This window comes from Aotus nancymaae, unplaced genomic scaffold, assembly GCF_030222135.1.
Source record: "Aotus nancymaae isolate 86718 unplaced genomic scaffold, 86718_ANA_hifiasm-v0.15.2.pri h1tg000014l, whole genome shotgun sequence".
Classification (NCBI taxonomy): domain Eukaryota; kingdom Metazoa; phylum Chordata; class Mammalia; order Primates; family Aotidae; genus Aotus; species Aotus nancymaae.
In genome coordinates, this window is record NW_026988425.1 from 92,222,192 (window position 1) to 92,246,400 (window position 24,209).

General features: G+C 34.6%; 1 non-coding gene across 1 annotated transcript; it reads right to left on the reverse strand.

The window, feature by feature from the left end:
• Positions 1–1,911: 1,911 nt before the first annotated feature.
• On the reverse strand, positions 1,912–2,019 carry LOC135274981 (U6 spliceosomal RNA). Its single transcript, XR_010342717.1, has one exon. It is a non-coding gene; the product is annotated as a U6 spliceosomal RNA (small nuclear RNA).
• Positions 2,020–24,209: the final 22,190 nt, after the last annotated feature.

The following is a 24,209-nucleotide window of genomic DNA, read 5'->3' on the forward strand; positions in this document are numbered from 1 at the left end:
AATCAACCTATATGTCTCTCAATGACAGACTGAATAAAGAAATATGGTACCTATACACCACAGAATACTGTACAGCTATAAAAAATGAAATTATGTCTTTTATGGGAACATGGATGGAGTTGGTGGCCATTATTTTTAGCAAACTAAAGCAGAAACAGAACAAATACTGCATGTTCTTACTTTTAAGTGAGAGCTAAATGATGAGAGCACATGGACACATAGAGGAGAACGACACACACTGGGGTCTACTTGAGGGTGAAGGGTGGGAGGAGGGAGAGGATCAGAAAAAAATAACTAATGAGTACTAGACCTAGTACATAGTGACAAAATAATCTGTATAGCAAACCCCCATGACACAAGTGTACCTATATAACAATCTTGAACAGGTACCCTTGAACCTAAAATAAAAGTTAAGAAAGAACAAAATTGATTTGGAAAAGAACCCAAGTGCTTCTCTTGTTCCTCAGTATTCTTTTCTGTGAGCAGTGATGATAACATCACTCTATAACTTGCTATGAATTTACAGGGATTAGATTATATGACACATCTGAAGAACCTAGTATATGCCTTACATATTTGCATGCATTTAAATAATGACAGATTTTTTTAAATTATAATTTTTCCATGGGTAGTCATTGCTTTGCATATTTTGAAGGAATTTACCACATCAACATTCTGGTTTCTGAATTAAAATATTTACTAAATTTCCCAAGTAGCATTATATCTCAAAATCAATATAAGATTGATCTATAGGAAATGTATTCTGGGTATTTTTCTTTTCACATAAAAAAATAGTCATCTTAACAGTCCAGGTATGTCAATGCCTTTTATTATTTCCCCAGATGCTAATTATTGCTTTAGAAAGATACTTCATATTTATACTGTAATTTTACATTCTCCAGAGCAAATCATCATATATTTTCAAGGTGAAATATTTCATTTTTATAAATAATTTAAATTTTTATTTTAGATTCAAGGGGTACATATTCAGGTTTCACATGGGTATATTATATGACGCTGAGGTTTGTTGTGTGCATCAATGAGCATACAATTCAAAAAGTAGTTTTTCAGCTTTGTCTTCCTCCCCTTCTTGCCACTTCTAGCAGTTTTCAATATTCATTTTTCCTATCTTTATGTCCATAAATACCCAATGTTTAGCTCCTGCTTATAAATGAGAACATGTGGCATTTGGTTTTCTGTTTCTGTGTCAATTCACTTAGGATAATGACCTACAGTTTCATCCATGTTGCTTGAAAAGATATTATTTCACTTTTTTAATGGCTATGTAGTATTCCACGGTGTATATGTATTACATTTTCTTTATTCAATCCACTGTTTGTGGGCACCTATGCTGATTCCGTGTCTTTTGTATTGTAAAAAATTCTGTGTCTTTTTTTTTTAATAGAACAATCTGTTTTCCTTTGGGTATATGCCCAATAGTGGGATAACTGGGTCAAAATGTAGTTTGTTTTGAATTCTTTGAGATGTCTCCAAACTTCTTTCCACAGTGGCTGAACTAATTTACATTTCTCCCCAATAGTACGTAAGTATTCCCTTTCTCTGCAGCCTCACCAGCATCCATTATTTTATGTCTTTTTAGTAATAGCCATTGTGAACAGTATGAGATAATATCTCATTGTGACTTTGATTTGCATTTCTCTGATAATTAGTGATTTAGATCATTCTTTCATGTTTATTGGTTAGTTGTATGTCTTCTTTTAAGATGTGTCTGTTCATGTCCTTTGTCCATTTTTAGTGTTTTTTGTTGTTGTTGTTGTTGTTTTGCTTGTTGAGTTGTTTGTTTACATTTCTTAAAGACTCTTTATAGTAGGCCTTTAAGAGGGTTGTTGTTGGGTGCAAGGTTGGTGAACATTTTCTCCCGTTCCGTGAGTTGTTTTTTTACTCTCTTGAAGAAATATAAAATGCTTCATGAATTTGCATGTTATCCTTGTTCAGGGACCATGAAAATTTTCTTTGTATCCTTCACAATTTTAGTATACGTGCTGCCAAAGTGAACACAACTATTCCATTCTGAGGGGTGAAGGGTCAGAGTAACGAAGGATGAAAATATCTGAAATAGTCCAGGAAGATGCCTGAGAAGAGAGTGTGGTCCTCCAGCTGTGGTTCATGCACAGCTACTCCTTCTTCTAAGTTTTTCTGCTCAGTCTGAAAGGTGTCAAATGCACTTTATTACAATCAACTTTTCTCTTGACAGTTTTGATAACTGCAATTAAGATGTATTTTTTAGTATTTACATGAAGACTTTCCATTTTTCAGTCTATCCCATTCAAAGTATTTTCAAATAAAATCAAATCTTACTCATTTTTATTACTTGTTTATTTTTATGTTGATAATCTCTGAGAAAATGTGTAGGTATATTTATATTCCTATATATTTTGTATATATTGGAATAATAATGTGAGATAAAGCAACACATATTTATAAATGAAGAATTGAATCATCATGATATTTACAAGTAGGAAAAAATTTATAAAACCAAGTCATCCTCCACAGTTAAAAATGTACCTGGAAAGTCTAAAAATCATGTAAGAAATCTGTATCATAATTTTCAAACTTGTTCTTAGTTGGAAAATCTTTTCTAAAAATCTAATTTTAGATAAGCCCAATATATTAGAGGAAAAGAATCTCTATCATTGAAGTAGTGGAATATAAAACTTAAAAGAAGTAGGTTATAAAAAATACTTTGTGATAACCATTTGGTTAATTATTTTAAAATGCTATGTTTCATTAAATGACATTTATATTTATTTATTATTGACATTAAAAAAGAAGTTTTCTTACTCAGAAATGCAAGTTACTTGAAAAACGTAGCATGTATACAAATTGTGACTAATGTTTTGAGAATTTGTAAGGTGTCTAGTACTTGACAATTGCCAGATTAATCAGTGATAGGCGTTTTATTGAAAATAAGCAACTATAAGAACTTTCTAGGTATTATACAGAGTATAAGGATGAAATAGACATGACATCTTTTTTAAGGATGTTATAGTGTAAAAAATGAATCAGTAAGCACAGAAATAATTATGACACAAAGTATAAAAGATGGAAAAATAAAATACTAATTGCAGAGGAAAAAAATGATTCTATTTAGATGTTTAATTTTAGCTAGGTCTTTAAATTGATATGAACTTTATATAAGGATGAAAAGATATTTTAGGCAAATAAGTATGAAAAAAACAAAAGGTTTGGAAGTATGTATCTATATGGAGATTTGTAAATATTTCACTTAGCAAAAATGGAATTATTGGAGAAAACCTATGAAGAGAGCTTAAAATTAAATTGTAGAGAACATTAAATGGTAGATTAAAGAATTGTGACTATTTTGTATTCAATAAGAAGTAAATTTAATTGTATCTTTTAAAATGTTTTAATCATACTATTTTCCTCTATTGGAAAATGATATTTATTGTACAATACTGAGAAAATAAAAATATACAACAAAAAATTGCCCTATATAAATCTCTTTGGTCACTTTACTTTTTTCATCTTCTTTAGGGCTCTATTCAAATATTACTTTATGAAAGAGGATTATCCTGACAACTCTATTTAAAATACAGTAACCTTCACCTATTCCGTATTGCCTAACCAATAACTGCTTCATCTTTATTCATTTTAGTTATTATTGATGGACATAGCATTTGTGTACTTGTTATATTTGTGTGTGTGTTTTTCTGTGTGTCATTTATTGAGAGATTCAGGAGTATGTATCTTTTATTCATTCTTGTATTGCCAATACAAATAAAGTGTATATTGTAGTTGAAGTTTAATAAATATTTTTAATAAGTGAAAAATAAAGTCACACTGTACTTATTGATTTATTTGCTTGTCTATCACATATTTAAAATATCTAAAATGATCTAGGTTGCTATATCCTGGTAATATAGTAGTGAAAGCAACAAACTAGATTTCTGGCTTTCATTTATGTCTGGTTCCTGTACACAAATGTTACTGCACACAGCTTGAATATCTGAAAAATTACCTACTGCTATTCAGAACCTGACAAATAATAGGTATTTTTGTTTGTTTTAGTTCATTATCATACATTTGGATGTTAAAAGGTAACAAATTTAAGGATAAAAACACTAATCCTGCAGTTGCCGGGAGAGATCCAAGATGGCCGCTTAGGAGGAACTCGGGAATGCAGCTCCGAGAGAAAGCACAGAGGGTGAGTGGACGCCGTATTTTCAGACTGATTTTTACTGCCCACAGACCAGGAGATTCACACGCAGAGAAGCCACACGGGTCGCCAGCGCCGCTGGCGCCGCTGGCTTGAACGGCGCAGCCGCTGGGCCGGCACCCTGAGGCAACGGCTCACTGTACAAAGTGAGAGAGTCTGAGTCCCCTATAAACCAGCAAGGGGAGCTGAAACGGGTAGCCAGGCCAGCGCCACGAATCTCAGAGCCGCGGCTTTAGCCAACGCAGCGGCTCCGGAGGCAGATCAGATGAGACGGTGTCCCCTCTTACCCAACAAGAAGACCTGAAACACAACTGAAACCGGGACGGTCCAGCTCTGTGGAGGAGGGGCGTTCTCCATAGGCACCCTGCTGTTCCCAGGGCAATCTAACAAGGCAACCCGCCACTACAGAGACTCCGTCACTACAGGGGCGGGCCAACATCGCGGAAGCAGTTCTAACTACACCCAGAAGTTCACACGGAAGCTGGGTGGAGCCCACAGCAGCTTAGCGAAGCCTCTGCAACCTGAGTGTGACTAGGCTGCCACCTTGTGGGCAGGGAAAACAGCAACCGCACAGGGGAACATCATAAAACCGTAACTCCCTGGGACAGAACACCTGGGGGGAAGAGCAGGGGGTTTATGAGTTCTGCCACAGCAGACTTAAAATTACCAAAATCAGAAAGACAACAACTAGAAAGTCAACAGGTGGATAAATCCACAAAGATGGGAAGAAACCAGCGCAAAAAGGATGAAAACACCCAAAACCAGAACACTTCTCCTCCTACAAGGGATCACAACTCCTCACCAGCAAGGGAACAAGACTGGATGGAGAATGAGTGTGATGAAATGACAGAATCAGCTTTCAGAAAGTGGATAATAAGAAACTTCCGTGAGCTAAAAGAACATGTTCTAACCCAATGCAAAGAAACTAAGAACCTTGAAAAAAGACTTGATGAAATGCTAACAAGAATGGACAACTTAGAGAGGAATATGAGCGAATTGATGGAGCTGAAAAACACAACACGAGAACTTCGTGAAGCATGCACAAGTTTCAACAGCCGAATTGACCAAGCAGAAGAAAGGATATCAGAGGTCAAAGATCAACTCAATGAAATAAAACGAGAAGGCAAGATTAGAGAAAACAGGGTAAAAAGGAATGAACAAAGTCAACAAGAAATATGGGACTATGTGAAAAGACCTAATCTACGTTTGATAGGTGTACCTGAATGTGACGAAGAGAATGCATCCAAGCTGGAAAATACTCTTCAGGATATTATCCAGGAAAACTTCCCCAACCTAACAAGGCAGGCCAAGATTCAAGTCCAGGAAATACAGAGAACACCACAAAGATACTCCTCAAGAAGAGCAACCCCAAGACACATAATCATCAGATTCACCAGGGTTGAAATGAAGGAGAAAATACTAAGGGCAGCCAGAGAGAAAGGTCGGGTTACCCACAAAGGGAAGCCCATCAGACTCACTGCAGATCTCTCAGCAGAAACCCTACAGGCCAGAAGAGAGTGGGGGCCGATATTCAACATCCTTAAGGAAAAGAACTTTCAACCCAGAATTTCGTATCCAGCCAAACTAAGCTTCATAAGTGAAGGAAAAATAAAATCCTTTGTGAACAAGCAAGAACTCAGAGAGTTCATCACCACCAGACCAGCTCTACAAGAGCTCCTGAAGGAGGCACTACACATAGAAAAGAACAACCAGTACCAGCCACTCCAAAAACACACGAAAAGGTAAAGAGCATCAACACAATGAAGAATCTGCATCAACCAAAGGGCAAAACAGCCACCTAGCACCAAAATGACAGGATCGAATTCACACATAACAATATTAACCCTAAATGTAAACGGACTAAATGCCCCAATCAAAAGACACAGACTGGCAAATTGGATAAAAAGCCAAAACCCATCAGTGTGCTGTATCCAGGAAACCCATCTCGCATGCAAGGATACACAAAGGCTCAAAATAAAGGGATGGAGGAAGATTTACCAAGCAAATGGAGAGCAAAAAAAAGCAGGAGTTGCAATTCTCATCTCTGATAAAATAGACTTTAAAGCAACAAAGATCAAAAGAGACAAAGAAGGACATTACATAATGGTAAAAGGATCAATGCAGCAAGAAGAGCTAACGATCCTAAATATATATGCACCTAATACAGGAGCACCCAGATACATAAGGCAAGTTCTTAAAGACTTACAAAGAGACATAGACTCCCACACAATAATAGTGGGAGACTTCAACACACCATTGTCAATATTAGACAGATCAACGAGACAGAAAATTAACAAGGATATCCAGGACTTGAACTCAGACCTGGAACAAGCAAACCTAATAGACATTTACAGAACTCTCCACCCCAAATCCACAGAATATACATTCTTCTCAGCACCACATCACACCTACTCTAAAATTGACCACATAATTGGAAGTAAATCACTCCTCAGCAAATGCAAAAGAACGGAAACCATAACAAACAGTCTCTCAGACCACAGTGCAATCAAGTTAGAACTCAGAATTCAGAAACCAACCCAGAACCGCACAGCCTCATGGAAAATGAACAACTTTCTCCTGAATGTTGACTGGATAAACAATGAAATGAAGGCAGAAATAAAGACGTTCTTCGAAACCAACGAGAATGAAGACACCACATACCAGAATCTCTGGGACACATTTAAAGCAGTCTCTAGAGGAAAATATATAGCAATAAGTGCCCACATGAGAAGAAAGGAGAGATCTAAAATTGACACCCTATCGTCAAAATTGAAAGAGCTAGAGGAGCAAGATCAAAAAAACTCAAAACCTAGCAGAAGACAAGAAATAACTAAGATCAAAGCAGAATTGAAGGAGATAGAGACACGAAAAACCCTTCAAAAAATCAATAAATCCAGGAGCTGGTTTTTTGAAAAGATCAACAAAATAGACAGACCACTAGCCAGACTAATAAAAAAGAAAAGAGAGAATAATCAAATAGATGCAATAAAAAATGACAAAGGGGATATCACCACAGATTCCACAGAAATTCAAACCATCATCAGAGATTATTACAAACAACTCTATGCACATAAATTAGAAAACCTGGAGGAAATGGATAAATTCCTGGACAGCTGCCTCCTCCCAAGCCTAAACCAGGAAGAAGTCGAAACCCTGAATAGACCAATAACAAGGTCTGAAGTCGAGGCAGCAATTAAGAGCCTACCACCCAAAAAAAGCCCAGGTCCAGATGGGTTCACAGCCGAATTCTACCAGACATACAAAGAGGAACTGGTACCATTCCTACTGAAACTATTCCAAATAATCCAAAAAGAGGGAATCCTTCCCAAATCATTTTATGAGACCAACATCATCCTAATACCAAAACCTGGCAGAGACTCAACAAGAAAAGAAAACTACAGGCCAATATCCATGATGAACATAGATGCAAAAATCTTCAATAAAATAATGGCAAGCCGATTACAACAGCACATCAAAAAGCTTATCCACCATGATCAAGTAGGATTCATCCCGGGGATGCAAGGCTGGTTCAATATACGCAAGTCTATAAATGTAATTCACCACATAAACAGAACCAAAGACAAAAACCACATGATTATCTCAATCGATGCAGAGAAGGCCTTCAACAAAATACAACAGCCCTTTATGCTAAAAACCCTCAATAAACTAGGTATCGATGGAACGTATCTCAAAATAATAAAAGCTATTTACGACAAACCGACAGCCAATATCATACTGAACGGGCAAAAACTGGAAGCATTCCCTTTGAAATCTGGCACTAGACAAGGATGCCCTCTCTCACCACTCCTATTCAATATAGTACTGGAAGTTCTAGCCAGAGCAATCAGACAAGAAAAAGAAATAAAGGGTATTCAATTAGGAAAGGAGGAAGTCAAATTGTCTCTATTTGCAGACGACATGATTGTATATCTAGAAGACCCCCTCATCTCAGCCCAAAATCTCCTGAAACTGATAAGCAACTTCAGCAAAGTCTCAGGATACAAAATCAATGTGCAAAAATCACAAGCATTCCTATACACCAATAACAGACTTAAAGAGAGCCAAATCAAGAACGAACTGCCATTCACAATTGCTACAAAGAGAATAAAATACCTAGGAATACAACTAACAAGGAATGTAAAGGACCTCTTCAAGGAGAACTACAAATCACTGCTCAACGAAATAAGAGAGGACACAAACAGATGGAGAAACATTCCATGTTCATGGTTAGGAAGAATTAATATCGTGAAAATGGCCATACTGCCCAAAGTAATATACAGATTCAATGCTATCCCCATCAAGCTACCAATGACCTTCTTCACAGAACTGGAAAAAACCACCTTAAACTTCATATGGAACCAAAAGAGAGCCCGCATAGCCAAGTCAATTCTAAGCAAAAAGAACAAAGCAGGAGGCATCACACTACCAGACATCAAACTCTACTACAAGGCTACAGTAATCAAAACAGCATGGTACTGGTACCAAAACAGAGATATAGACCAATGGAACAGAACAGAGGCGTCGGAGGCAACACAACATATCTACAACCACCCGATCTTTGACAAACCCGATAAAAACAAGCAATGGGGAAAGGATTCCCTGTTCAATAAGTGGTGTTGGGAAAACTGGCTAGCCATATGCAGAAAGCAGAAACTGGACCCCTTCCTGACACCTTACACTAAAATTGACTCCAGATGGATTAAAGACTTAAACATAAGACCTAACACCATAAAATCACTAGAAGGAAACCTAGGCAAAACCATTCAGGACATAGGCGTAGGCAAGGACTTCATGACCAAAACACCAAAAGCATTGGCAACAAAAGCCAAAATAGACAAATGGGACCTAATCAAACTCCACAGCTTCTGCACGGCAAAAGAAACAGTCAATAGAGTGAATCGGCAACCAACAGAATGGGAAAAAATTTTTGCAGCCTACCCATCTGACAAGGGGCTGATATCCAGAATTTACAACGAGCTAAAAAAGATTTACAAGAAAAAAACAAACAAGCCCATTCAAAAGTGGGCGAAGGATATGAACAGATACTTTACAAAAGAAGACATACATGAGGCCAACAAGCATATGAAAAAATGCTCATCATCACTGGCCATTAGAGAAATGCAAATCAAAACTACATTGAGATACCATCTCACACCAGTTAGAATGGCAATCATTAAAAAATCAGGAGACAACAGATGCTGGAGAGGATGTGGAGAAATCGGAACACTTTTACACTGTTGGTGGGAGTGTAAATTAGTTCAACCATTGTGGAAAACAGTGTGGCGATTCCTCAAGGACCTAGAAATAGAAATTCCATTTGACCCAGCAATCCCATTACTGGGCATATATCCAAAGGATTATAAATCGTTCTACTATAAGGACACATGCACACGAATGTTCATTGCAGCACAGTTTACAATAGCAAAGACCTGGAACCAACCCAAATGCCCATCGATGATAGATTGGACAGGAAAAATGTGGCACATATACACCATGGAATATTATGCAGCCATTAAAAACGAGGAGTTCGCGTCCTTTGTAGGGACATGGATGAACCTGGAAACCATCATTCTCAGCAAACTGACACAAGAACACAAAATCAAACACCACATGTTCTCACTCATAGGCGGGTGTTGAACAAGGAGAACACATGGACACAGGTAGGGGAGCACTATACATGGGGGTCTGTTGTGGAGGAGTGGGGGGGACAGCGGGGGGGTGGGGAATTGGGGAGGGATAGCATGGGGAGAAATGCCAGATATGGGTGAAGGGGAGGAAGGCAGCAAATCACACTGCCACGTATGCACCTATGCAACAACCTTGCATGTTTTTCACATGTACCCCAAAACCTAAAATGCAATAAATAAATATATATAAAAAAAAAAAAAAAAAAAAAAAAAAACACTAATCCTTACTTTATGTTAGAGCCATTAATATCATCTTTGCAAATTTGCCCACCAACTGTCTAATGTCTAAAAATAATCAGCAACTTTATATAAACATATGTTACATAGTGTTTTCTCTTTACTTACAGAGTTTACCATACATACCTCCTTGTTAAGAGTTTTTAAGATTTCAATTAATTGTGTTATAATTTTGAAAAGATTATAATGTATTCAGGTTTGCTTCCAGAGATATAATCTACACGGTGTGAAAAGACTGCAAGCAGGGATATATTTCCTAAATATTGGGGTACTTCATCCATGTGAATATGCCACTATTTATTAATTCCTGCATTTGAACATCTCCAATACAAGCTATGAGGATGATGGTTCTTGGCCTCCTCTATTTGGGTTCACGGTGTTGAAAGAGGCCTCAGGGCACTGAGGTTAGCATCACAGTTCACTGGGGCTGAGTAAGTAAAAAATGGTTAGATTTTTCATGAGCATAGTGAATACCTGCATGCATACTATCTTTTTTCATTCCATATACATGTCAGAAAGAGCATCACAATGCTTTCCCAATGAACACAGGCACTTTAGAGTCACTCCCCACAACTACTACATATCTACCAGAGTTGATACGTGGTACGTGACTTGAAACTTATATTTCCCTTCCTTTCTGCTTAGGTTATCTGATGATCTTGACTACATGATAGCCAAGTTGTCTGTTTGTCTCAGTTTTTATTATCATCAGAGTCTATCCTAGATGAGCTTTATTTGTGCTGAAATAATATCAAATGAGTAAGAAGAAATTTATACCAGTGAAATATGTGATATAATTTTGACAATTATAACTTCTGGGAAGTATTTCCAAATCCAGTATAATGTTATGGAGGAAATTGTAACACCTTGGAATTGGACTAAACCTCATTCATCACCAACTTCTTCATTTTTTATATGAGGAAGCAGAGCTTTAGAGAAGTTCAGTGGTTTTTCCACAGGTTCACAGGTAAAGAATGGCAGAGTTTTGTGTGCCTATTACAACTTTGCGTGATCCACGATAGTACCAAATAGTCTAGACTATATATAATAATTTTTCAATTCTTATATTTGAAAATTGCATTCTTTCAGACTCTTACACAAATTTAAACTGAAGGCCTAAATTAAAAGTCATCTCAGTACAAATTGAATGCCCTTGGAAATATGGAATCTGCTCAGGCCTTCAAAGGTATTAGGAGTAGAATGAATGCTGAAGTTTAATATTAATTTCTCAGACAGAGATGGTAGGCTATTCTTACTTAATCTGCTACACATCTGAAGTGGCTAAAGTTTAGTTTTGTACTCATTAATACAATTTGTAATTATTTTCAAACAGTTAGTCTTCATTTATTTATTTATTTTTCACACAGCCCCTAACTACAGTACTTACCTTCCTGATTTTGTCCACTTGACACATTCTAGAATATTTATTAAAATTAAATAAGTGTTTGTGAAGCTTTATAAAGATCTAAAAACTATATGTCAGTGTGTAATTAACAGTCATCAAATATGTCTTAGTCTGAGGGATTTCAATGTAAGATGATAGCATGATATAAAAAATAAAGGAAGAATATTTTTATCTCCACAGCATGTACTTTCCTGCATCAAAATGGGTACCCATATTGAAATGAAATATATTATCTTAAAGTCTTGACATGCTTAGTGAAAAATAAAATTGTAAATCTGAACATTATAAAAATGAAAAGTATGAGAAAAATTAACAAAAAATATATAAGGTCTTCTTTTAGAACTTTCTGTAAAATGCAAATTTTAAATCAGGATAGAAACCTAACATAATGTTAAATTCTAAATGCTCAGCCTATGAAATATGGCCCCAAACTGTCTACTTCCCTCCATCTGCATTGCCACTATTACAATAATATTTTAAGATATCTTTTTATATATTATTGCAGTTTTCCTATCTTAAAATAATATTTTAAGATATATTTTTTCCAAGATTATTCCCCACTCCTTTTAATCAACTCTTTTTTTGGCATTCAGAGTCATTTCTGCTCTTCTCTCACTTAAAACTATCCCATGGATTCCCACTGTCCTGAGAGTGAAATTCAGAATCTACCATGTATTGCTCATAAGGTCCTACATTAAACAGCCTCTACTTATTTCTCTGACATCATCCAGTAGCCATTTTATTTCCTTCAGCATACTCCAACAATAGCCTTTTTTTTTTTTTTTTTTTTTTTGGAATTGTCAAGCCCCTTCTTTTCCTATGAACTTTGTACAGACATTCTCCAAGATTTTCTTGGCATAGACCTCTTGTCATTCACATTCAGATCAAATGTTTCCTCCTCATAGAAGCCTCCTTGGTCATTCTATCTGAAGTCATTTTCACCATATCTTGCTTTTTCTTCAAGCAAGTATCTCAATGGAAATTATCTTGTATAATTATCTGTTAATTGTTAATTATCTGTTTCTTCATGCCTTAATTAAGCACCTCAATAGAAGAACTTTGCCGTATTTACAGGTATATTGTATTTTATTTTGCTTCACTTTATTGTGCTTTGCAGATAGTGTATGTTTTACATACACTATCCGCAAAGGTTTTTGGCACCTGTGGCACATTCAAGGTTTGTGGCACCCCTGCACTGTGCAAATCTATTGGTAACATTTTTCTAACAGCATGTGCTCACTCAGTATTTCTGTGTCACATTTTGATAATTCTCCCAATGTTTCAAACTTCTCATTGTTATTATATTGGTTATGGTGATCTGTCATGAGTAGCCTTTTGATGTTACTATTATGATTGTTTTAGGGAACCACAAACCACAACACATAAGACAGCAAACTTAATTACCAAGTGTCTTGTGTATTCCGACAGCCCCACCACCAAGTTGTTTCCCCATCTCTCTCCCTCTCTTTGGATGTCTCTATTCCTTGAGACACAACAATGTTCAAATTATGTCAATTAATAATTCTACAATGGTCTGTAAGTGTTCAAATAAAAGGAAGAGATGCAGGTCTCTCACTTTAAATCAAAACGACTTAAGAAATGATGAAGTACAGAAAGGAATTAGAAAGCTGAGATGGGCCAAAAGCTAGGCCTCTTGTGTCAAACAGGCAAGTTATAAATGGGAAGGAAAAGTATTTGAAGGAAATTAAAAGTGCCTCCTACTCCAATAAACATATGAATATCATGAAAGTGAAACAGCCTCATTGCTGATATAGAGAGATTTAGTTATCTGGATAGACGATAAAACCAGTCTCGACATTCACTTTAGCCAAAGCCTAATCCAGAGCAAGGTCATAACTCTCTTTAATTCCATGGAGTCTGAGAGAGGTGAAGAAGCTGCAGAAGAAAAGTTTCAAGCTAGTAGAGATTCATTTTTGAGGTTCAGGGAAAAAAGTCATCTCTACAAAGTGCAAGGTCATGCAGCAGGTGCTGATGTAGAAGCTATAGCAAGTTATCCAGAAGTCTAACTTAGATAATTGATGAAGATAGCTATCCTAAGCAGTAGATTTTCAATAGAAATGAAATGGCCTACTATGGGAAAAACATAGCATCTAGGACTTTCATAGCTAGAGTTGAGAAGACAATGCTTGGCTTCAAATTTCAAAGTACAGGCTGACTCTCTTCGTAGGAGCTAGTGCAGCTGGTAACTTTAAGTTGAAGCCAATGCTTGTCTACATTCCAAAAGTTATATGACCCTTCAGAATTAAGGTGAATCTATTCTAACTATGCTCCACAGATGGAACAATGAAGCATATATGACAGCACATCTGTTTACTGCATGGCTTACTGGATATTTTAAGCCCATAGTTGAGATCTACTGTTTAGAGAAGAAAGAATTCCTTTCAAAATATTATTGTTCATTGGCAATGTACTCAGTCACCCAAGAGCTCTCATGGAGATTTCATTAATGTTGTTTTCTTGCCTGCTAACACAGAATCTGTTCTGCAGCCCATGGATCAAGAAGTAACTTCTACTTTCATGTCTTACTATTTAAGAAACACATTTTATAAGGCTACAGCTGCCATAGGCAAAGTAAATTGAAATCCGTCTAGAAAGGAATTACAATTCAAAATGCCATTAGAAACATTAATGATTCATGGGAGGAGATCAGACTACTAACATTAACAGGAGTTTGAAAGAAGTTGATTTCAACTTTCATAAATGACCTTCCAGGTTTTAACACTTTACTAGAGAAAGTAACAGGATATGTGGTGGAAATAACAAGAGAATCAAAATTAAAAGTGGAGACTAAAGATATGACTGAATTGCTGCAAACTCAATTTAAATCTTGAATGGATGAAGAGTTGCTTTTTATGGACTAGCAAAGAAAATGGCTTTGAGATGGAATCCACTCCTGGTGAAGATGTTGCGAACATTTTTCAAATGATATAAAAAGATTTAGACTATTACAGAAATTTAGTTGATAAAGCAGTGACATAGTTAGAAAGGATTGACTCCAATTTTGAAAGGTCTACTGTGAGTAAAATGCTATCAAACAGCATCAAATGCTGTGGATGAGGGAGGAGTCAATCAATGTAAAAACTTCATAGCGTGCTATTGTAAGAAATTGACATAGCTACCTCACCTTTCAGCAATCACTATCATGATTAGTCAGCAGCCATCAACATTAAGGTTGGACAATTACCACTAGAAAATGTTATGTACAATGAGCTGAAGGCTCAGTTGATCATTAGCATTTTTTAGCAATAAAGTTTTTAAAATTAAAGTATGAACATTTTTAGGCATAATACTAGTGCACACACAATAGACTATAGTATAGTATAAACACAACTTTTATATGTATCAAGAAACAAAACAAGAAGTCGTGTGATTCACTTTATTTAGATATTTACTTTATTGCAGTGGTCTGGAAACCAAATTCACAATATCTCTGAGGTTTGTCTGTACTACTGTATCCTAAGGATCTGTATCAGTGCTTAGCACATATTAAACACTCAACTATTTCTTAATATTTATAATGGATATCACCATCTCCTAATCCTTAAATTTTATTTCATCACCCTGTGAAGTAAATGTATGTAGGAATGATGAAGTGTGTAGTTTTAGAAATATTACAGAAAATTATTGTCTTAACATTTTATATTATCGTTAGTACATTTTCAAAATTGTTGATAATGGAAAGATGAGGAGAATAAAAACATCAATAAGTTATGTTATAAAGTAACTCCTGGTTTTTCTTTTTTTGTTTTCGTGTGCAGATAATACAGACAAATGATCTTTAGGAAACTATATTTACAATGAACATAGTAGTAGAGAAAGGATGGTTTTCCAGCTGAGTAGCTTGAAAGGAAATAATTGCAATTTCTTCTCCTTATTATCTGGCAGGTCTTTCCTTTTAATTTTTTTGGTGTATACTTTTTCAGTTTGTCAGAGGTAATTTGTGAGTCACTATCATATTTAGAAGACAGTTTGATTCAAGGACTTCATGAAATGGAGAATCACACTATTAGGTGATCAGAAATTCATTATAATAACATATTTTCACAAAGCTAAAAGATTACTCTTCAAAAAGAAAACTAGCTCAGCTTTAAAACATTTATTTTGTTTTCTGTATTATAAATACATAATTTTTTAAGGCCTAAGATCACTAATGTTAAGACAAGGTCATCTCCCCCACACAAAACTTCATCAGTTTTCCACTCTTGTATTTGCTTTCTCTAAGGACTGACAAAGAGATCACTGGATTCTTTATCAAATGATACAGCCTCCTACATATATTGAAGTTTTCTAACATTACCAAATTCTGCATGTATTAATTTGATTAAATGTTATTTTTTCAAGGTAATATTTTGTTATTAATTTTGGATAAAACATTTATTGAATCCAGACGATGAGCATAATATTTGACAAGTGACATAAACAACATGAACATGCATATTTTGCAAAGAAAACCTCATAATCATTTTAAGGTTGAGAACAATTTTTTGAATGTTTACAGGAGACAGAAATGTATGTACTAAGAAATTATAGATTATTCAAATATTTGAGTTTTCATAAAAGAGGACTTTGGGGCTGTTTGCGTACATTTGTTTCCTTGTTTTATTATTACATTGATTATTTCAGTCTTGAATCATGTAAATAAACATTTTAATTTTTCAGTTTATATTTCTCCCATGTATAAGTAAGTGGCAAAAATGTTTTGGATTCCTGGTTCGTGCGATGATCTGTGTTAGAAAAATGTGATTGTGATATAATCATTTTTCTCTTATGAAAAATTAGAGGTTGGATTTAAACATGAAGTGAGGGAAAATCACAGAGTGATAATGTTAAAATTGTAGTACAAATTTTCAGAAATTAGAGGATGTTATAAAAATAGATAACTGTGGTTGCTAGTAACCGGTATCTCATAAGATGGCCTGGAAGGCCTCTCTAAGAAGTTGAAATTTAAGATGAATCTGGCATAATGATAGGAAGTCAGCCATGTATACTTGTGGAGAAAAAGCATTCTAGGCCGGGCACAGTGGCTCACACCTGTATTCCCAGCACTTTGGGAGGCTGAGGCAGGCACATCACCAAGTCAGGAGATCAAGAATATCCTGGGCAACATGGTGAAACTCCTCTCTACTAAAATTACAAAAATTAGCTGGGTGTGGTGGCAGGTGCCTGTAGTCCCAGCTACTCAGGAGGCTGAGATAGGAGAATCGCTTGAACTGGGGAGGTGGAGGCTGCCGTGAGCGGAGATCATGCCATTGCACTCCAGCCTGGCAACAGAGGGAGAGCCTCCATCTCAAAAAAAAAAAAAGAAAGAAAGAAAAAAGGAAAAGCATTCTAGGTAGATGAACCAACAATTTAAAGTTTCTAAGATAGTAAAGCCCTGTACAGACTCAAGGAGCTACATGAAATGAGGGTGGTTAGACCATAGTGAGTGAATGAGGGAGTGCTGGATGAAATTCTGTAGATTAGCAGAGTCCACAAAGATCTGTTGGCAATTGTAGTATGTTTCATTATATATATATACACACACACACATATATTTATATATATAATATAAATATATATTATATATACATCTATATGTATACAGGCATATATAATAGTCCAAGAGTTCTGTAGAGAATGAATTTGAATGAAAGGAAAACAGAGTGAAGAAAATATTTAGAATAATACCACGATCTTTTACAAAACAAATCATAGTGTCTTGGTATAGGATTGTGGCAGTGGATATATAGAAAAGTGAGTGGGCTCTCATCACATACCTGTGGTAAACCATAACTTGATGGAAGTTGGGAGTAGAAAAGCATAACTTGAATATTTTTCACTCAAGCCATTCAAATATTAGAAGAGTACTGATTGCGGTGGTTAAAATCAAGAGTTTAGATCTGAGCAGCTTGAGCTAAAGTATAAAGGTATATATACCTAACAAGATCAATTGTAGATTGAGAAGAAAAATCTGATATTCATCAATTTTTTTTTATATCATGAGAATTAGATCATCTGCAGAGGCAGTATATAGAGAGGAGATGGGGCCTTGACCAAGAAATGACATCTTGAGGTCTGGGTAACATGGAGAAATTTGCGAAGCAGTGTGTGAAGGAGCAGGCATTAAATATGTGGACAATCAGAATTATACATTGTTATAGAACATGAGAGAAAAAAACAGTTTATAAAGCACAGAATCATCTCTTTCAATGATGCTATGTTATTAAATAAAGTAAATATATAAAAATGTATTTATGGCTTTGAAAACCTCAAGGTTGTTAGTAATTTTAATTGAAATCGATTCATTGATGCCTTGGTGAAAGTCGCTTCGAGTAGTATGAGGAGTGAATGTGATTATGACGAAGTTGAGAGGAGAGATGTAAGCAATTTTTTAGAGAAGTTTATGGAAGTATTTTGTTAATGAATAATATAAATTCAAGAAAAACTAAGATAAATTGACTTGAGAAATGATAGAGAAGTTTTATATGCTGATGAGAATAATCTAATAGGGAGATGTTGATAGTGAGGAAGAAAAAGGAAAGACTGAGGAAATAAAATACTTTATTGACTCTCATGGAGGAAAAGATCTACCTGTGATAAGGAAGATAAACTTTTGATTCATTGAAACAGAAGGGAGGATGCTGAAGCAGAAAACAGACACTTCAGTTTTTGTAGATTTTGTCATGGGGAGATGAATGAGCCCTATTTCAAAAGTTTGTATTTTCTCAAGTATGCTAAAAGCAGAGTCAATGGCAGAAAGTAAGAGGGAGGCCCATTTAGAGGGATGAGACTAGGAGACGGAGCTTCTTAGATAAATCTGAATTTATAATAACATTAGTCATTACTTAATGCCTAATTTCATGATACTCTCTGATGACATTTGGCCATTCAGCCTGTTAGCAAACTTGTCCGTGGCAGATCCACAAAAGTGGGAGCAGAAGGGTACAGAGGTGTGGATATAAATAACATAGCATAAAAGGCTAAATTGACCCAGTTGTACTAGATGTTTTAAGATTGGGCCACAGTGGTCTAGAAGTCACAAAACTATTAGCACCCTGGGTGTGAGTGCCTCCACTACGATCTCGAGATATTTAAGCTGCATGCCTCCAGTATTATTAACGAACTATCTAAAAAGAATCAATATATTCTAAGTATCTCTGCATCTGCTTCTACACATTTTTCCTGTACTCAAAACTGTCAGCTTTCCTTGAAAATATCTGGGAGTTTGAACTAAGAAAAATAGTGTGTGTGTGTGTGTGTGTGTGTGTGTGTGTGTGTATACATGTACAGTGATCCAGTTTTCCGTATTGTTTTACTCCTCATTTCTGCAACTTCATCAAAGTTTTTCTCCACGTTCTACCACATTATTTTAAGTCAGTTCTCTAGATAATGATGAGAACTTTTCAGCATTCAATAATCAGATTGCTGTTTGCCTATTTCTTGTTCGTTTTCATTTGGGCAACTGTCATTTTCATCTGAATATGTTTTTTACTAATGCCAGGTGGCTTCCATTGCATAGATTCAATGCATTTGCGTATTTGACAAAACAAATTGGATCCTCTCTCCCTGTTTCCTCTTTTGTGGAGGGTACTATTACCTGATAGAGAAATGTTGACTCAACCTTTCTCAGGGATAATTTTAGAAACACTGTGACAGAGCCTCCATTTTGATATTACATAATCTCTGGCATATCATGGCTGGGAATGCTTTCTAAAGCTTTGTTTGTAAGATAGTTGAAAAGTTACAAAGTGCTTAAATTTACTCGTCCTTAACCTTTCCCTATTTACATTTTTCCATAAGCCTTGCTTCTCCAAACTTGGATATTTTCTGGGTTCTGTTGGAGAATATTCTTAAATCACAGGCTAACGCATTCCTTGTCCATACTGAACTGGGCTCATATTTCTTCTTCACTCTATCTGATCCTTTCTACACTTTATCTTCCAGAACGTTTATCTTACTAGATATGCATTATATTCTACTTAATGTAATAGTTGTCTTCTTCCTCAATGGCTGAGTAAAGAGAAATTCTATTAACATTGCTTTTGTTATTGTCTATTGTTTTTTCTGTTTCTTTTTTTTGTTTTTTTTTTTTTTTCTTCTGATGTGTTTGAAAGGATAAGAGCTACTTTTGTAATTTGGGTACTGACAAAATCAGAATTTTTTTATGGATTATACTAACACATATAATATATAGATTAAATGAGGTAATTATATTACATTTTTCTCTATTGTATAGGATATATTTGCAACATTGACTTTTATCCTGAATGTCATATGTAATATGAACATTGACAAACAAGACTATATAAAAGTTGGTGTTTGGTACAGTTAAAGATAAGGCTGGCATTACTTGTGAAGAATTGCTAAATGAAGTAGGAAGGTCTGAGATAGTTATATGAGTGTGTAATAAGAATGAGAACTATGATGAGAGGATGAATATTACTTGAAGCTGAATTTGTCTTAATATATGAAAACACATGATAAACATTGGAACTCCCCAACATTAAAAATGAGCTGTCTTAGAATGGTGAGCTCTTTGTACTGGAGGGACATTCAATCAGGAGGCATGCATTTATCAAGTATGATGTGGAAATAATTCTTTCACTAGAGAGGTGGTTAGATTGATGTTCCTATCAAATCTAATAGCCTATGATTTTGTGAGGGTCAAATTGAAAATACTATCTCTTTCTTAAAGGATTATCTAGTATTTTCTGAGATATATCAATATTTGCCATTTTGAACCTAGAGAAACAATAATAGTTTAAAACCAGAAGGACACAACAGATTGCAAACAACCTAAACTATTAGAAGAAATAAATATTCAATATAAAAAGCAAAGAAAACACGGATTCTATAAAATAATAAAATCCAAAAGAAATATGAAAACCGTTCATATAAATTGACTGAACAAGGAAGCAATCTCTTTCAGGTAAATAAGGTAAGATCATTCACCTAAGATGAAAGATCATTCAAATTAGAGTATAAAACAAAACTTAATCACGTATTATTTGCAAGCAACACATCTATGATAATGACTTGGAAAAGCTGAAAAAAAGTGAAAGAGCAAAGCTCAATGAATAAAAGAAAACAAAAACTCAAACTCGAGGAAATTAGCGGTCACCTTCTTAATAATAGATTATATGGTATTAAGAACAAAAACACTAAAAATGATAACAGTACATAGTATAAATAAAAATAATGATATATCTGTTGTGAATATTTGTGCTCCAAATAATATCACACTATTCATTTGCTTATTGAGCATTTTTCGTATGTCAGCCAATATTCTAGACTTTGAGGTTATATAATAAACAAAAAGAACACATTTTCTTTTCTCATAAAGCTGATATCCTTACTGGAAAAATAGAAAATAAAGGGAATGGATAGTATTATAAAGAAAATCGAGCACTGAAGAAGGTAGCACAACTTACTAATATAAGACTTTATTTCATGTCTCTTAATGCATGACAATTCAAATAAACAAAAGGCAAGTAAAAATTCTATATCCTAGAGGCAGACAACAAACTACTTCTTCTCTCAAATGTTCAAGGAACAGACACAAAACTTAGGAATATCTCAGTAATAAACACAGAAATATGATCAAACTATTTTCTTTTCTAAAGTTAAAAAAAGTTGAAAATGTGTTATGGTTAGGAAAAATATATTATTGTATGAAACTAATAAATAAAAGTTTTGTATACACAGTAATTTTGTTTTAGAATATCACAGGACGTAAACTTTTTGAAGATATAGATATTAATAGAAATGAAAATATTACATATTAAAAGCCAATGAGATTTTTGTTGAAGCAATCATATGACTGAAAATAAATGAATTCAGCCCTCACTATAGGTGTTATAAACAAAAAACAATAAATTTAGGAAAAGCCTGAAAGCAAAAAGTTTCGGGCAAATGTCAAGTGAATATTAATAGGTTAGAATTAAAATGGAAGAATCAGTAAGTTGATACATGAATTGGTTCATTGTACTAACAAAAAGTAAATGAAATGTGAGCTCACCAAAGAAAAATGTAGAAATCTTAAATAATATAACATTATAAATGAAAATATAAAAAATCACAAATATAAGAAGTTAAAATTTATAAGAAGTAATTTTGTTCAATGCTCTGCATAAAATTGATATCATAGGTGAGAAGGTGTAGAATATTTAATCAGACAAATTCACCCAGAGTTTATAGAGAATGGCTCTCTATATGATCTTAATTCTTACTACTTTTCTTATATTACCTCTGACCTCTTTTCTTCTTTGCTCTCAGGCTGGCCCTCATGCTATATTTTTCTCCTATGCAGAAGGCAAGGCCTCATCTCAGCCTCAGGACCTTTGCACTTCCTAGTCTTTCTGACTTGGAACATTCTTTTCACTGGTAGCCACTGCATTCCCTTATTGCCTTAACTTTTAAGCTAAAATGTCATCCTATCAGAAAGACTTTTTCTAACTACTCTGTGTAAAATACACCCCACCTTGTATTTCTGTTATGGATTGAATGCTTGTTTCCCCCAATTCTTATGTGGAAGTCCTAACCCACAATGTGACTGTAATTGGAGGTAGAATCTGTGAGAAGGTGATAACAATTAAATGAGGTCTGAAAGCGAGGGCTGTAATCTGAAAGTGTATCCATAATTATTAAATATAAAAACAGAATCATGTCTAATAGTAAAACCTTAAAAAATAAAAAACATATTGGCTACATTAATACTAAAAACTTCTACTTTTTAAAAGGAATTAAAAAATTAAGATAATAAGCTACTTTCAGGATAAAATATTTGAAAAACACATAACTGATAAAAGATTGGTATCCAGAAAATGAAAAATCAAAACAGAAACAAAAACTTTTAAAATCAATAATAAGAAACAACCCAGTAAAAAGAAAAGGGATAAAAGGTTTGAACAGACTCTCCACCAAAGCTAAGATTTCACTGGCAAATAAACATATAACAAGATGCATTATACATATACACAAACATATAACAACCATTATTAGTTGTTAGTGTAATACAAACTAAGATCAGTTGAGATACCACTACACACCTATTAAAATGATTTAAAAACATAAAATTGTCGATACCAAGTGCTGACAATGATTGGAAGCAGCCGAAATGCTCACTACTGATGGTGAGCCTACAAAATGATAGCCACTTAGAAAAATACTGTGACATTTTCTTTTAAAATTAAATGTATCATTATCATTACACTAAGCAATCACTCTGGTAGATATTTATCCAAAATGAAATAGATATATCCATTTGAAGACCTCTATGTAAATATTTATAACAGCTTTATTCTTAATTATCCAGACCTCAACACAAACTAAATAATCTTTCAACTGTTTGTCAAATGGATAAAAAATTGTGGTACGTAATACAATTTTTAAAAAATGAATGTGTAATGCAACAACATAGATACATCTGAAACATTATACTGAATGAAAGAATGCCACACAATAAAGGCTACATACAACTGAATTTTTATGACATGTTGAAAAATGCAAAATTACGGAAACTGAAATCAGATGAGAGACTGAAGGCAGGAGAGGAAAATGACTACAAAGTGACAAAAAGTAAATTTTTGGGGTGATAGGAATGCTTATATTTTGATTGTAGTGGCGATTACACAACTTCATATATTTCTGAAAACTCAGAAAAAAGTACGCTTCAAAATCCAAAGTATAGGTTTTCCTCTATGTATATTATACTCAAATAAATCCGATTTTAAATATTTTCTGTCAAGAAAAATAGCAATAAATCATTTTAGTTATCAAATTGGCAGGTGTCCAAGCATTAGATGATGTCTCTTTGCCTGCCTACTAGTGCTTGGAGAAAGCAGGACTTCCATACCTAACTAGTGAAGTATAAATTGATCTAACAATCATGTAGAATAATTTGGCTACCGCTATAACTATTTATATGCCACTTGATGCCTCAAATCCCCTTCTAGGAATTTATATCAGAAATGTAATTTTATATACTCACAACTAGTCATATACAATACTCGTTGGAGTGTCTCTATAATTTTGAAACAGTGTAAATGTTCATCAGTAAAAGTCTAGTTAAATAAATTATGGAATATTTATACAATTGAATGCATTCTATGTAATCGTTTAAAAATTGCTCAAGTTTGCAGATATAAATGGTCATGCAACAAAATATAATATAAATAGGAAAAAGGTGAGTGCCAGATAATTGAGTATAATATGATAATGTTTATCACTCAAGCATATGCACATATGTACCTATATGAATAGAATATCAATGGAAGTAGGCACAAGCAACTATTAACCACATTAACACATGGTGAGGGTGAACTGGAAAATGAAAGGCATGTGTGGAAAAAATGTTATTATACTTCGTGATTTGTTTTTATAATCCCCTCATTATTTTATGTGAGTTGCATGTAGCTAAGATCTATTACAGTAAATATTTTAAAAGAACAACAAAGGAAAAAGAAAACATAAATTAGAAGTGTTTAACAACAACGACCTTGATCATGTCTGACTCTCCTTCCCTTTTCTCAATGTTGCTGGAGTAAGAATGAGTCAGGGCAGAAAGACTTCAGATTCTGAGTTATGCAACTGTTCAGATTTGGGAAATCGTCCTCCATGATGCTGGGTGACAGCCCAGTGAAAGCAGCGAAGAATAGAGCTTGCCTTGTCTTCCTATCTAAGG